At 56.2% G+C, this 15,933-nt stretch overlaps 1 non-coding gene across 1 annotated transcript; it reads right to left on the reverse strand.

Annotated features, from left to right (window-relative positions):
- Nucleotides 1-13,587: 13,587 nt before the first annotated feature.
- On the reverse strand, nucleotides 13,588-13,675 carry TRNAN-GUU. Its single transcript has one exon. It is a non-coding gene; the product is annotated as a tRNA-Asn (tRNA).
- Nucleotides 13,676-15,933: the final 2,258 nt, after the last annotated feature.

Below are 15,933 nucleotides of genomic sequence, written 5' to 3' on the forward strand. Positions count from 1 at the left end.
ATTGGTCCTGCTTTGAGCAGTAGATTGGAGTAGATGACCTCCTGAAGTCTCTTCCAACCCTGATATTCTATGTTTATATGATTAGATGCTCTAATGGTCTCTTCTGGCCATAATTTCTGAAAATCTGAGTGTAGCATTGGGAGCAGCGTCTGATGTTTCCCTGTCTAGCCGGCTTGCTGCCTAGAACGAACGCTCCTGGAGTGGGGTGATCCACAGGGAGTAGCTCAAACCTCCAAAGTGCCTGGCCAGGGGCAGGACATTAGCCCAGCAAGGGAGGGGTGTGGCAGTGACATCACAAAGGCCTTTTGCAGGACCTCAGACTATTGGTCCAAGGTGGTGGGGAGGTGGTGACCTCACAGAGAGATGCTGACATCAGCCAGGCAGGACAGGGGCGAGGGGCCAGGGAAACCTCAGAGACCCCTGTGGCTTTGCTTCCGCAAGTCTCCTTCTCCAGGTCTCTCTTTGAGGACTGAGGGAGTATTCGGGTTCACGGACGTGAGCGCCAGGAGGAACCTCTTTCGAGTTTTCTCCTTCCCTTTTAGTGATTTTACTAGAAAACAGCCGTCCCTGTTTAGAAGGTAAGAGCCTCCTCGAGGTTTGAAACCTGTTCAGTCTGATCCATCTGGTGACAGTTGAATTCTAGGCATGGAAAACATGAGCTTAAGGAGGCAGAATTTTATTCCACATCTGGGATTTTGTCCCTTAGAATCACTGGGGATATTGGGGTTTGTCCTTTTTGTTTTACCTTTTCCTCCATCCCTCCCTCCTTTCTCTTTATCTCTTGCTTCTTTTGTCCTTTCTCCTGTTCCCCTCCCAACACCAGGAGGGGTGTGTGTGTGTGTGTGTGTGTTGCGGGGGAGTGCTCTGCAGCTCCCACTGTGGGAGGTCCACACAAAAATGTGGGGCTGAAATAGTGCTCGGGCAGTTATCCCCATCAGTGACATGGGCCATCCTTTGGGCTCTCTGGTGAGAACCCTCAGCCTCCCGTCCTCAGTCTCTACCCTGATTGGCTGAGCAGGGGGTTATTGACAGGGAGGAGACTCAGGTCCTTGTTGGTCTCTTTTAAGACCAAGGAAATAAGTCAGAACCAGTTCTATGTTTGATGGATTTTGCTGCTTCTCTGCATTAATGGTCTCTGAGCAGTTCAGGATTCTCTCTAACATTGCAGTTCTCCTCAAATACTTGCTGAATAATTCCTGTGCACTGTTGTTGGTCTGTAGCTCATGTGAGAGCACTTTATACAGGTCATTAAATGTCTGAAATTCAAGATCCGATGGTTAGTTTGAAAATCAGGGCTCTTGGGTCCTATTCCCAACTCTGCCACTGACTGGCCGTGTGACCTCAGACAAGTCAATTCTTCTTTCTCACATGTAGCTTCTCCCTCTTTCAAGTAGGGATAATAATGGTCTACTCCTACCTAGCTCAACACACTCACTCTTCCCCAACACACACACAGTCTTCACACTGCAGTTGAAAAGCAGCTGGCAATGTAGTAGGATGCCCATGGAACAACAGGAGAGAGAAACCTGCATCACTGAAAGTGCAGCCATGGAGACACCACACAACAGCCTTGCCTAGCAGGGGCAGGGGGGCGAGAAGCGACATCATCCGAGCTCCCTGCATCCAGGTCACGTTCCTCAGCCGGGCTGCGTCAGGGGAGGGCAGAGAGCAGCAGCTTCTGATGCTCCCCTCACAGCCCAGCCCAGGTGGGGAAAGTGGCCAGGACGCAGGGAGCACATAGTGTTGCTCCTCGCTCCCCCCAGCCTCTGTGGGGCCACGGAGGAGCACTGGGGCAGGGGAGAGCAGTGAGCACCTTTGCACGGCCACACGGTGCCCTTTGACCCCCTGGAGCCCTGGGCGGCTGCCGGGGGCCCCACCCCTAAGGCCGGCTGGGCTCCCCAGCACGAACAGCAGAGACACAGGGAGACTGGCCACCCACTGAGCAGAGGTAGCCTGGGCGGCTCGTAATGGAGGCTCGGGGGGGCTCAGCCTCCCCAAACCTTGCGTCGCCAAGGGGACAGTGGGGCCCATGACTAGGGGCCCTGGCCAAATTGGGCCCCCCTGGGAAAGTCTCCCCCATGGTGGCCCCAGGGCTGGAGGAGCTCCCACTCCCTGCTACGGCCCGGGGGCTGCAGCAGGGGCACAGAGCGTCTCTGGTCTCGGGGCCGCAGCGGGGCCGGGGTAAAGGAGTGACAGGGTGGGGCCAGTGGGGGAAGGGGTGGAACAGAGGTGACAGTGGATGGAGCCGTGGGTGGAAGGTGTGGAAGGGGGCGGAGCCACACACAGAAGTGGGGGGGGTCATGGTTCTGGTGCTAGGGCCCCCACACTTGTTCTCCCTTTCCCTGGGCTTTGGCATCACTAGCCCCTGCTGAGCGAGTAGGGGTCAGTGGTCCCCAAAATGTGGGGCGTGACTCCTAGGGGGACACAGAGGAAGATTGATGGGGGCACCTCAGGGCCTGAGCCAACCCCCATGGAGGGCAGGGAGGGAGTCCCACTCAGCCCCACTCTGTCCCAGCTCTTCCCCAACCCCACCCTCAGCCTGGGCCCCTGGCTCCCAGCCCGGCCTCGACCCCCTTGCCCCTGTCCGCACCCCTCTCCCCAGCAAGCAACGGCCCCACTCCCAGCCCCGGTTCTCGACCGCGGCTTCCGAGGGGCCACAGCCATGGGTACGAGGGCACAGTGTGAAATGTTTGGGGACCACTGGGTTAGGGTGACGTCCTCAATCACTTCTCTGCAGTCCAATGAAAGCGATTCCTCACCCACCCCACCCCCCTCCGTCAGGACGGCCTAGGTACGTTCCGCTGCCCTTCACTCGTACAGGAAGGAGAATAACATTTCATTGCACTCAATGCTAAAGTGATTTGCAACCCACCACCATCCCAAACTGGTCATTTTGGGGAAGCGGCCCCATCATGCTGCATAGCTAGGCAGAGTAGGGGTGTCTGTGCAAACACGGCCTGTTCCTGAAGTCTTCCCCCAGCTCCTCACTAGATGTGAGGGGGGAGCTCATTCAGCCCCTGCTTACGCTTAGTATTTAAAAACTCCTTAGTGTCCCTATCTCTGCCAGCCTTAGATTTCTCCTCCTGTACATTGGCTAACAACTCAGATGAGGTGGTTGAGTGGTTAAGGTGATGGACTGCTATTCCATTGTGCTCTGCATGTATGGGTTCCATCCTCAGTGGCTGCATTTAGCCTTAACCCTCCTTTAAAGACAACCATCTCCCTCTTTGGTACAATGACAGATCCAGCAATGTTGCTTCTGTTACCCAAAATTGGGCCAGCTAGTCAGCGTAGGGAGGACTACTGACCCCCCAGAGTTTGGCAGAAAGCAGCATGTTTATTATACTGACAGCTAAGCTCAAAAGAAGGGATGGGGGAGGGTGTCATACTCACGCTCCCAGGACAGGCCTGGCACTGGAGATGTCAGGATCCTTTAAGGTAAGTGTCCTCCAGCACCGTGATGGACGGTGCGATGAAGGTACGTCTTCCCGAGGCGCGATGGAATGTAACACAGCGAACCACTGGCCAGGCGGTCGGGGCGAAGGACATTCACTGGAGGTACAAGCTTGTGAGTGACTCCCGAGCACAGGGCCCCTTCCCCTTTTAAGGACCTGCTCCTCATGGCCTGCGACTAGAGATGACTTGGCTGCATCTGGTGGGTCACACTCCACCTCAGCCAGTGTCCATGCAGTGTCCCTGCTCTGGGTGTGTGAGTGCTGCCTAATGAGAGTCCCAGACACCTTGTCTATCTAGGAGCTCTTCTGCTCTTCCAGCTGTTCAACCAGCCCATTCATCCCACAAGCATTGCAGGAGGGGGGGAGGGGGAAAGCCACTTCACAGACATTCAGAGAGGGAGAGGAGACAAGCAGGGGGAGGGGGGGCGTAACAGACCTTTTGGGCATACAGGTGATACGCAGCACACAGATCACTGCTGCTCCTACAACAGGGTAAGCTCTCAAGCAGCATGTTTCTTACTTTGCCCATCTGTCAGTTTTGATGATTATCGATGGAAAGATTTTGCCATTGGGTCGTGTGTTTACACAGAAATTGACATTTACCAACAAATACGTAATTCTTCCAGTCCTGCCTAGTCTGCATGTAACTTTAGCGCCCTCGTGGCCAAGATGGAGTCTGCTCTGCAGGCAGCTCTGGCCAAGAGACAGCGCGCGCAGGAATGCAGCAGGAGAAATCCCTTCCACCCCAGGGGCACCTGTTCCAACCCCCCCCAGAGTGAACACACCCACCCACAGGAACAGTACAATGGATATAACAAAGGGAGATATTTATTTACAGAGGGCTGGGAGGAGAAAAACAACAAGGGGAAATATAGGGGGAGCAGTAGAACAGGGCTGCATTCAAAACCAAGGCCCCACGGACCCACTTGTAGCACAGTCTGACAGGACAGACACTGAGCAATGTGTCTGCATACAGAGTTCAGGAGGCCTGAGCAAAGTTCCAGTCCGGTGGTGAGTCTTGGGTGCTCCTGGTCGTCTTCGGCGCCAGTGAACTTTCCCCAGCAAACCCCTCCGGTGCCCTCTTCTGCCGCTCTCTGCAAAGCCACACAGAGCGACCACCTCCCCACTTAACTATCTAGCAGCCTCCCTCCTTATTCCCAGTGCAGAGTCACCAGCCCCAGTACTCACAGCCCCAGGCAGCTCCGGGCAGCCGTGATACTGGGTCCAGCTCCGGCCTGTCCTTCTCGGGCGATTCCTCCCTGGCCCAGGGCTCCTCCTGGCTCCTGTCCTGGGCTGTCCCCGATCGGGCCTGTCCTCCTCAGGCCTCAGGCAGGTTCTCTCTGCTTCCTTCTCCAGGGCCAGCCATGCTGCTTCTCCTCTCTCTTCCTCCAGCTCCAGCCCTGCCCCCTGGAGTTTCCCTCCTTTTTCTTACTCTCCCCCTCACCCTTGGGAAAAAGATTTAAAGGGGCCATGCTCTCTAGACCCCAAAGGGGTTACACGCAGTTGGTGGGTTTAGAGGGACACATTCACTCTTCGAGGTCCCCAGGCCAGGCCTGTGCTCTCAACTTCCCATACTGCTGGGATCCTTCCCTCATCTCTGCCCAGACCCCTGCCCCACCCCCACTTCTGGGATCCCCTCCCCACACTGTCCAAATCCCCTACTGGCAGGATCCCTCCCTGTTCCTTTCATTTCTCGTCTCCACTCTGGGCGAAAGCTCTGCACGGTTCCCACAGCAGAAGTTGAACCCAGGTCACCTGGGTGAACACCAGGAATCCTGACCACTAGCCCATATGGGACTATTGGTGCATCTGACAAAGTGGAGATTCACCCATGAAAGCTCCTGCTCCAATACGTCTGTTAGTCTATAAGGTGCCACAGGACTCTTTGCTGCTGTTATTAGCACAACTCTCTAAGCAGGGACTAGCGTGACCGGATGTCCCGATTTTGGGGCCTTTTTCTTATATAGGCTCCTATTACCCCCACTCCCTGTCCCGATTGTTCACATTTGCTGTCTGGTCACCCTAGCAGGGGCTGCACACAGGGCTGCATTAACCTTTCAGGTGCTGAGGTTTCCCTCTCTCCATTCCCAGTGCCTGTGATCAGGAAACAGACGTCAGGGCTCCCAGGTGCTGCACAGACTATGACTGAGATCGGGACCCCATATTGCGCTAGGTGCTGTACGATCCCTGGCCAACACTGGACACCCAGGGGGTTCCCCTCAATTTCCCTGAGCCTCTGCTGCCCAACTGCTTCTGACTCCATCTGGATCACCCAGGAGCAGGGACAGGGTTTCTGGCGCCCTAGGCAAAATTTGGGGGGCGGCATTTTGTGCGCTACCCATGGAGCGCACAGGAGCTTCCAGTTCCACGCCCATTGCGCCGCCGAAGAAGGACTCTCCGCCGAAATGCCGCAGGTGACAGCGGCAGTCATTGAGCTGCTCAATTCCCTGCTGCTGTTTTCCGCGGCATGTTGGCGGAGGGTCCATCTTTGGTGGTGCAACGGGAGCGGAACCGGAAGCTCCCGGGCGCCCCGTGGGGAGCACACAAAATGCCCCCCCCCCGAATCCTGGCACCCTAGGCGACCGCCTAGTGTCGCCTAATGGAAGCGTCGGCCCTGGGATCTCCCCCCCGCCCGCAAAAACCCACCTTTCCAAACAGTCCTTCTCTCCCCACCCCCTAATTCTGCTTTCACACCCTGGGCCCATCTCCTCTCTTCGTCCCTCCTCTCCCCCCAGGTGAGCAGAGATGGAGGCAACTTCAGCCACTGGAGCCAGCCCCAGTGAGCGCTGCAGCCCGCCTGGGTGGGGAGGTGTTTGCAGACACAGGAAGGGAGCAGCTGGGGGTGGGGGGTGCTGGGAAGAAGGAGGCAGGAGAACAAATCCCAGAAACCCAACATGGGGCAGCTCCTGGGGGTGGGGCTCTGGCACAGGCAGGGGGTGGGGCAGCTCCTGGGGGCGGGGCTCTGGCACAGCCCGGGGGCGGGGCAGCTCCTGGGGGCGGGGCTCTGGCACATTGTGACGCAGGAGCCTGGGCCCAGCAGCTGCTCCCTGGTGGCCACGTGCTGCCAGCAGCGCTGGAGCCGCCCGCGCCGGAGCGTAGCCGCTGTTCTCAGCTGCAGCAGGAGCTGCCCCCGGCCCCGCTGGGCTCCAGGTGGGGACAGAGCCTGGGGCCCGGGGCTCCCCTGGGTGCGGCTGGCGGGCCGGAGCTGCAGGCGGGGGGTTGATCGGTCTCTGGGCACCAGGGGAGCCCCGGGGCAGAGTGTGTGTGTGAGTGTCCCGGGCCCAGGCGTGCGCAAGGGGGGGAGCCCCGGCACCCCAATGCCCTGAGCCCCAGCTGGGGAGTCTGCTCCCCCCCTCCCGTGGGGGCGGGAGAGGAGCCGAGCTGGAGTGGGGGGAGGAGAAGCCCCGGGCCCCTGCAGGAGCTGCAGGGGGGGGCGGGGAGAAGCGCCAGGCTGGGGCAGGGGAGGAGAAGCCCCGCTGGGTTGGGAGGCGGGGGGCGGAGCCCAGACCCCAGCAGGAGCTGCACGGGGGAGGAGCCCCCCTGGGGCAGGCAGGAGAACCCCGGACCCTGGCAGAAGATGTGGGGCTGAAGTCCCCGGCTCGGGAGCCCCAGCCACCTTAGTGGCAGAAGTTGCAGGGCTGAAGCCCTGACCCCCCTCTGTGTGGAGCTGGCCTGAGCCCCTCTCGCTCCCATCCCCCCTGTGGAGCTGGCTCCCACTCTCCGGCTGTGGAGAAATTCAGCCCAACTCTCCCCATGTTGGTATCTCCATTCCCCTCCCATCACCCAGCCATGGATGGATTTAGCCCAGGAGGCAGGGTCAGTGTTGGCCCCATTGGGCAGGTGGGATCTAGGGCACAACGAGGTGAAGTGACTTTCCCAAGGCTAAGCAGGGAGTCTGTGGCAGAGCAGAGACTCAAACCCAGAACACCTGAGCCTGAGTCCTGTGCCTTAACCACTAGGCAACCTTCCCCCCGAAGGAGAGGGAACCTTCTCTGCCACTTTGAGTGTGTGGGTGGGAGCAGCCACTAGACAGAGCTGCCAGGAGGTGGGGAGGGGGGTTGGATAGTTGGGGGGTGATTAGCGGTTGGGGGGGGCCTGTGGAGGGGGCGGTCAGGGGACAAGGAGCAGGAGGGTTGGATGGGTTGAGGGTTCGGGGGGTGCCTGTCGGGCGGTGGAGCGGGATTGGAACAGGCAGGGAGCAGAGGGGGTTGGATGGATCGGGATTTCTGGGGGCCTGTCGGGGCGGGGAGTGGTTGGATGGGGTGTGGGAGTCCTGGGGGTCTGTCTGGGGGCAGGGGTGTGGATAAGGGTCAGGGGGACAGGTAGGGGGTAGGGTCCTAGGGAGGCAGTTACAGTGGGGGGAGGTCTCAGGAGGGGGCAGTCAGGGGACAAGGAGCAGGGGGGGTTGGCGGTTCTGAGGGGGGCAGCCAGGGGCAGGAAGTGGGAGGCAGTGGATGGGGTGGGGCTAGGGCGGGGCTCCCTGGGTGCGCACCCTAATGAAATGTGCTGCGCACGCCTACGGTCACGGGGGTGAGCTACTCGCATCCTTTTCCTGTTTGTGCCATTTCTTTCCGTCTCAAAACCTGAGAACAATTCTCTCTAGTTCTTCCCCTTCTCTCTCCCCTCCCCACATGTGGCTACAAAATCCAAGGAGATTCCCTCGTTTTCCCTAAAATTATTGAGACTCTAGTCTCTTATTTTCCCTATTTTCTCTGTAATTCTTAAATTCTCCTCAGCTTTGGGATGTGAACCCAGCCCGTTTATCTGCAGCAATTTGTCTTTGGGTAGGTGGAATTTGCTGTCCTGTGTCACTCCCCCAGCGTGGGTGGTGGTTAGTAGGTGCTGGTTGGGGGAGCCCGCAGACACGGCTGCCTCTGGGGGGGGGGATGGGGGGGCTGATCTCTGCCAGCAACAGGACATGGCCGCACAGGAGGGGAAGGGAGGAGCCAGTGTCCCTATGGAGCCTGCCCAGCCCCTTTGGTTCTGCTCCTTTCCAGCATTTTGTTCAGAGACTTTATTACTGGGGAGGCTGAAAAATCTCCCTGCGGGCTTAGCCTGGCAGGAGGGGCCAGGTCTCCCCTGCAGTAAAGAGCTGGAGCATGTTCCCAGCATGGCAGAACCTAGGCTGTGTCTCTGCAGGGAAAGATCCTGGGGGAGTCGTGATGTGACATGAACTAAAGCCTGTTCTGAAACCTCCACAACTGCCCTTCTCGCCCTGCCAGGCTGCAGGATGTCGTCCATGTTTCGCTCCAGCTCGTCCCATCCTCCCATGGGACAGGGAAGGGAAATGGCTGCAGTGGAGCCAGCTCAGGTAGGGATTATTGGGGGTGGGGGGTTCTGGTGGGTTCCTGCTGAAGGGACAGCAAATACACAGGAGGTGGGAGGCTTGGGCAGTCTGGCTTGGAGGTTGGAGTAGCCAAAACATTCACGGGTGGAGAATGGGAGGAGGCCAGGGTGTAGCAAACCTGTTGGGACTTGTTTAATATGCGGCTTCCATTCTAGGAACAGACCCAAGTAGCTCTTGTGTCATACAGGAGGCCTGTGATATGCAGGGGGTCAGATTAGATGCTCTAATGGTCTCTTCTGGCCACAAAGTCGACTCATTTCTGGCAAACTGAGTGTAGCTTTGGGAGCAGCGTCTGATGTTTCCCTGTCTAGCCGGCTTGCTGCCTAGAACGAACGCTCCTTGAGTGGGGTGATCCACAGGGAGTAGCTCAAACCTGCAAAGTGCCTGGCCAGGGGCAGGACATTGGCACAGCAAGGGAGGGGTGTGGCAGCGACATCACAAAGGCCTTTGGCAGGACCTCAGACTATTGGTCCAAGGTGGTGGGGAGGTGGTGACCTCACAGAGAAATGCTGACATCAGCCAGGCAGGACAAGGGCGAGGGGCCAGGGGAACCTCAGAGACCCCTGTGGCTTTGCTTCAGCAAGTCTCCTTCTCCAGGTCTCTCTCTGAGGACTGAGAGAGTATTCGGGTTCACGGACGTGAGCGCCAGGAGGAACCTCTTTCGAGTTTCCTCCTTCCCTTTTAGTGATTTTACTAGAAAACAGCCGTCCCTGTTTAGAAGGTAAGAGCCTCCTGGAGGTTTGGAACCTGTTCAGTCTGATCCATCTGGTGAGAGTTGAATTCTAGGCATGGAAAACACGAGCTTAAGGAGGCAGAATTTTATTCCGCACCTGGGATTTTGTCCCTTAGAATCACTGGGGAGATTAGGGTTTGTCCTTTTTGTTTCACCTTTTCCTCCATCCCACCCTCCCTCCTTTCTCTTTGTCTCTTGCTTCTTTTGTCCTTTTTCCTGTTCTCCTCCCAACACCAGGAGGTAGGGGTGTGTGTGGGTGTGTGGGTGGGTGGGGCGGGGGAGTGCTCTGCAGCTCCCACTGTGGGAGGTCCACACAAAAATGTGGGGCTGAAATAGTGCTCGGGCAGCGATCCCCACCAGTGACCTGGGCCATCCTTTGGGTTCTCTGGTGAGAACCCTCAGCCTCCCGTCCTCAGTCTCTACCCTGATTGGCTGAGCAGGGGGTTATTGACAGGGAGGAGACTCAGGTCCTTGTTGTTCTCTTTTAAGACCAAGGAAATAAGTCAGAACCAGTTCTATGTTTGATGAATTTTGCTGCTTCTCTACATTAATGGTCTCTGAGCAGTTCATGATTCTCTCAAATGTTGCAGTTCTCCTCAAATACTTGCTGAATAATTCGTGTCCACTGTTGTTGGTCTGGAGCTCATCTGTGAGCACTTTATTCAGGTCATTCAGTGTATGAAATTCAAGATCCGATGGTTACATTGAAAATCAGGGCTTTTGGGTCCTATTCCCAACTCTGCCCCTGACTGGCTGTGTGACCTAAGAGAAGTCAATTCTCCTTTCTCAGCCTGAGCTTCTCTCTCTTTCGAGAAGGGATAATAATGATCCGCTCCTACCTAGCTCAACACACTCACTCTTCCCCAGCACACACACTGTCTCTCCCCACACACACACAGTCTCTACCCCGCCACGCACACTGCAGTTGAAAAGCAGCTGGCAATCTAGTAAGATGCCCGTGGAACGGTGGGATAGAGAAACCTGCATCATGTGATGCTGTACCAGCCCGTGAGGCATTGCAAACCCTTCCCAAAACACCCTGCAGCCAGTTGCACAGTGGGATAGTTGCCCACAGTGCACTGCTCTCTGTTGCCATGCATGAACTGCTAGCATGGATGTGCTCTGGTGACACAAGGGGCATAGGGAGGACATTCAATAGCAGTTTAGTTAAAACACTTTAACTAAAGCAGCAACGCCGGGGGGTTGGTGGCTCCTTTCTTTCCTCACCCTGGAGTAAACTCAGCTTTTTATTTCCATTCTTGATGTTTCATGGAATAACAACAGACGACCGAAGAAAGACGTGGACAGGGTGGGTCTCAGCGGAGGGGCAGAGAGGTTCGAGCGGTGGGCAGAGCAGGTCTTGGAGGTGGGGGCAATGGGCAGGGCAGGTCTCAAGGGAGAGGCAGAGAGGTGTGGGTGGTGGGCAGGGTGGGTTGCAGGGACGGGTCAGAGAGGTGGTGGCTGGTGGGCAGACCTTGTGGTAGGGGGTGGAGAGGCACGAGCAGGAGGCAGGAAGGCCTTGGGGGAGGAGAGGAGCGAGCGAGAGGTGGATCAGCCGTCCTCAGCCAAAGAGGAAGAGCGGGGGTGGGAAGTGGCCAAACAGGAGCAAGGGGGGAGCACAGGTGGGGCCTCAGAGAGAGGAGAAGGGTAGGGGGGGCAGTGCCATGGTCTGGGCACCAATGGGCCCCCCACTTCTGGGGAGCTTCCAGCGCTCACACCCAGCCTCCCCAAATGCAAGAGCCATGGGCCACCTATTCTCTTCATCTTCACTAACCAAGCCCCTCCCCAAGCTATGTTGTTGGGAGAAGCCCTCCTGTTGACACAGCGCTATCTGCACCGGGGTTAGGCTGATATAACTGCATTGCTTAGGGAGGTAAATTTTTTACACCCCTGAGTAATGTAGTTACACCGATCTAATTTTGTAGTGTAGACCTGTCCAAAGAACCTTGGGAGTAAAACTTCACCTGCTCCTCTGCTTTACTGAATCCAAACACCAGCAAAGCTTGTCAGGCCCAGATGGAGGTTGGCAGAGGGTCAGGTGTGTGCAGACATGATCCCTTCAGCAGCTGTAGGCACCATGGCTTAGCTGGCTAAAACCACTGTTTTGTATACAGGAGATCCTGGCTTCAAGTTCCAGTGGTACTTTACTGAGTTTCTTTTGGGGCACCTGGTATTGGCTACTGTCAGAAGACAAGATTCAGAGCTAGATGGACCTTCGGTCTAGCCTAGTGTGGTTTTTCTTCTGGTTTAAATTACACTCACAGGCACTGATGATAGAGTTACTGAAAGTTTGGGAGTTAGGAGCTGATAGGTCTGTGGTCCAGTCCCCTCACAGACGACCCTGTCCCTCTGGGACAGGGGCAGGTCTGAGCTCTCACACCAAATGCTCATTGTGGCTGCCAGAATCTGTGGGCAGCTCGGTTAGTTTATGCCGAGGGTTGAGTCCTGTTTTGTGCACTGTGTCTGAAAATGAAAATCCTAAACCGCCCTTTGAAATAACAAAAGCAGCAGGACGTGTTTCTGTCCCTGCCCCAGAGCAGACAGACCAATGGAGAAATGCCATGAGTCCAGGATAATACTCCCCTGCGGTTTTACCATTTCCACTTGCTAAACTCCCCCCCAAACTTCTGGGCTCCTGGAGCAGGGGACTGAGCCTGAGCCGAGACACGGACACTGCAACTTTACAGCCCAAGCCGCATGACCCTGATTAATGTGACACGGGCCAGTCGTGGGTGTTTCATTGCACTGGAGACGTAGCCTAATGTTATGTCTGCACTGCGATTAACACACCCAGGGCACCTGTCACAAAGCCTGGGTCAGCTGACTCAGGGTTATGCGGCTTGGGCTGCAAGACTATAAAATTACAGGGCAGACAGATGGGCTTGAGCCCAACCTCTGAGACCCTACGAGGGGAGAGGGTTTCCAAACCCAGGCTTCAGTGTGAACACAAATATCTGCACCACAGTTTTTAGCCTCTCAGCTTTAGCTCCATGAGCCTACGTCGGATGGTCCAGGCCAGCCCTGCTGCCATCTTTATCCCAGGAGAGATGGACTCTAAGGGTACGTCTCCACTGCAATGTCAGCCCAGGTGTGGCACGCTGTGCTCAAAGCAGCACCCTGGAAGCCCCATATTCACCACTCTCATACAATGATGATACAGTTTGTTCAAAGTCTGCCTGGTGAGGTATCATTTCAAAAGTCTTGGTCTGTTGAACATTACTATTGTGTTGGATTGTGTGTGTAGCATTGGCTGGGAAGTTTTGCTCTGTGAGTGTGACTGAGATGGGGTTGGGAAATGCCCACCACCAGCCTTTCAGGTGTGACAATGGAGGAGACAGACCCGCTGCTGGCCCATTAAAGGGATCCACACTGCCAAGGACTATCCCAGGAACCGTGTACAATGCAGACATCTCCGAGATAGCACAGCAACAATGGGCACTGCTTGACTCACATCCTAGCAAAGATACTTCCTAGCCAGTTGGAAGAAACTATGAAAGGTGGGGTTGAGACATTATGAGTTGGCCTCTCTCCTCCACAACTCAACAGCTGGAAATACACCTGGATGACAAAACTGATTCAGAAATCAGAAGAGAATAATAATAGTACATTCAAACCAAAGTCCCCAAACAGACTAGTAGTGGTTTTTCAGCAGAAAATTTTCAGTTTGGGGAATTTTGTTTTCTGTCAGACTTTGCCAAGGGAAGCAGGGAGAAAATGGTTGAGTTGTCTCCTTCAAAACAGCTTGGCCTAGCCACTGGCTCTGGTTCACTGTTGTGGCCTTGCTCAGGTTGGGGGTATTTTAATTATTTGGGGAGGTCCCAGGGTGTTTGGGGGAGATTATGAGGCTGTTCCCTTTTGAGATAAAAACTAAGAAATGCAGGACTAGAGAATTTTCTTAGAAATCTGGGATTTAGACATTTTATTTGAAGCAAGTTGGGGGGAGGGGCAGTTGAGATTCTGAGAAGGTTTTTGTTTGCAGGAAGCAACCTTGTTTGGTCTGTCATTGTACCAAGGGAGGAGATGGTTGTCTGTAAAGGAGAATGAAGACTAAATGCAGCCCATGAGGATGGGATTTGAACCCATGCGTGCAGAGCACAATAGATTAACAGTCTATCACCTTCACCACTCAGCCACCTCATCTGAGCTTCTAAGATAGTGACAGGAGGAGAAATCTAAGGCCGGCAGAGATAGGGCCACTAAGGAGTTTTTAAATACTAAGCGTAAGGAGGGGCTGAATGAGCTCCCCCGTCACATCTAGTGAGGAGCTGGGGGAAGACTTCAGGAACAGGCCGTGTTTGCACAGACACCCCTACTCTGCCTAGCTATGCAGCATGATGGGGCCACTTCCCCAAAATGACCAGTTTGGGATGGTGGTGGGTAACAAATCACTTTAGGATTGAGTGGAATGAAATATTATTCTCCTTCCTGAACGAGTGAAGGGCAGCGGAACGTACCTCGGCCGTCCTGACGGAGGGGTGGGTGGGGGAGGAATCGCTTTCATTGGACTGCAGAGAAGTGATTGAGGACGTCACCCTAACCCAGTGGTCCCCAAACATTTCACACTGCGCCCTCGTACCCATGGCTGTGGCCCCTCGGAAGCCGCAGTCGAGAACCGGGGCTGGGAGTGGGGCCGGTGCTTGCTGGGGAGAGGGGTGCGGACAGGGGTAAGGGGGTCGAGGCCGGGCTGGGAGCCAGGGGCCCAGGCTAAGGGTGGGGTTGGGGAAGAGCTGGGACAGAGTGGGGCTGAGTGGGGCTCCCTCCCTGCCCTCCATGGGGGCTGGCTCAGGCCCTGAGGTGCCCCCATCAATCTTCCTCTGTGTCCCCCTAGGAGTCACGCCCCACATTGTGGGGACCACTGACCCCTACTCGCTAAGCAGGGGCTCGTGATGCCAAAGCCCAGGGAAAGGGAGAACAAGTGCGGGGGCCCCAGCACCGGAACCCTGCCCCCCCCCACTTCTGTGTGTGGCTCCGCCCCCTTCCACCCCTTCCCCCACTGGCCCCACCCTGTCACTCCTTTACCCCGGCCCCGCTGCGGCCCCGAGACCAGAGAATCTCTGTGCCCCTGCTGCAGCCCCCGGGCCGTAGCAGGGAGTGGGAGCTCCTCCAGCCCTGGGGCTGACATGGGGGAGACTTTTCCAGGGGGACCCAATTTGGCCAGGGCCCCTAGTCATGAGCCCCACTGCCCCCTTGGCAACGCAAGGTTTGGGGAGGCTGAGCCCCCCCGAGCCTCCATTACGAGCCGCCCAGGCTACCTCTGCTCAGTGGGTGGCCAGTCTCCCTGTGTCTCTGCTGTTCGTGCTGGGGAGCCCGGCCGGCCTTAGGGGTGGGGCCCCCGGCAGCCGCCCAGGGCTCCAGGGGGTCAAAGGGCACCGTGTGGCCGTGCAAAGGTGCTCACTGCTCTCCCCTGCCCCAATGCTCCTCCGTGGCCCCATAGAGGGTGGGGGGAGTGAGGAGCAACACTATGTGCTCCCTGCGTCCTGGTCACTTTCCCCACCTGGGCCGGGCTGTGAGGGGAGCATCAGAAGCTGCTGCTCTCTGCCCTCCCCTCATGCAGCCCGGCTGAGGAAAGTGACCTGGATGCAGGGAGCTCGGATGATGTCCCTTCTCGCCCCACTGCCCTGCTAGGCAAGGCTGGTGTGTGGAGTCTCCATGGCTGCACTTTCAGTGATGCAGGTTTCTCTCTCCCCTTGTTCCATGGGCATCCTACTAGATTGCCAGCTGCTTTTCAACTTCAGTCTGGAGACTGTGTGTGTGTGTGTGGGGAGAGACAGTGTGTGTGTCTTGGGGAAGAGTGAGTGTGTTGAGCTAGGTAGGAGCGGATCATTATTATCCCTACTCGAAAGAGGGAGAAGCTAAGGCTGAGAAAGGAGAATTGACTTGTCTGAGGTCACACAGCCAGTCAGTGGCTGAGTTGGGAATAGGACCCAAGAGCCCTGATTTTCAAACTAACCATCGGATCTTGAATTTCAGACATTGAATGACCTGAATAAAGAGCTCTGTGATGAGCTCCAGACCAACAACAGTGCACAGGAATTATTCAGCAAGTATTTGAGGAGAACTGCAATGTTAGAGAGAATCATGAACTGCTCAGAGACCATTAATGCAGAGAAGCAGCAAAATCCATCAAACATAGAACTGGTTCTGACTTACTTCCTTGGTCTTAAAAGAGAACAACAAGGATCTGAGTCTCCTCCCTGTCAATAACCCCCTGCTCAGCCAATCAGGGTAGAGACTGAGGACGGGAGGCTGAGGGTTCTCACCAGAGAGCCCAAAGGATGGCCCAGGTCATTGGTGGGGATCACTGCCCGAGCTCTATTTCAGCCCCACATTTTTGGGTGGACCTCCCACAGTGAGAGCTGCAGAGCACTCCCCCACAACACACACACACACCCCTCTGC

This window comes from Mauremys mutica, unplaced genomic scaffold (genome assembly GCF_020497125.1).
Source record: "Mauremys mutica isolate MM-2020 ecotype Southern unplaced genomic scaffold, ASM2049712v1 Super-Scaffold_100046, whole genome shotgun sequence".
NCBI lineage: Eukaryota > Metazoa > Chordata > Testudines > Geoemydidae > Mauremys > Mauremys mutica.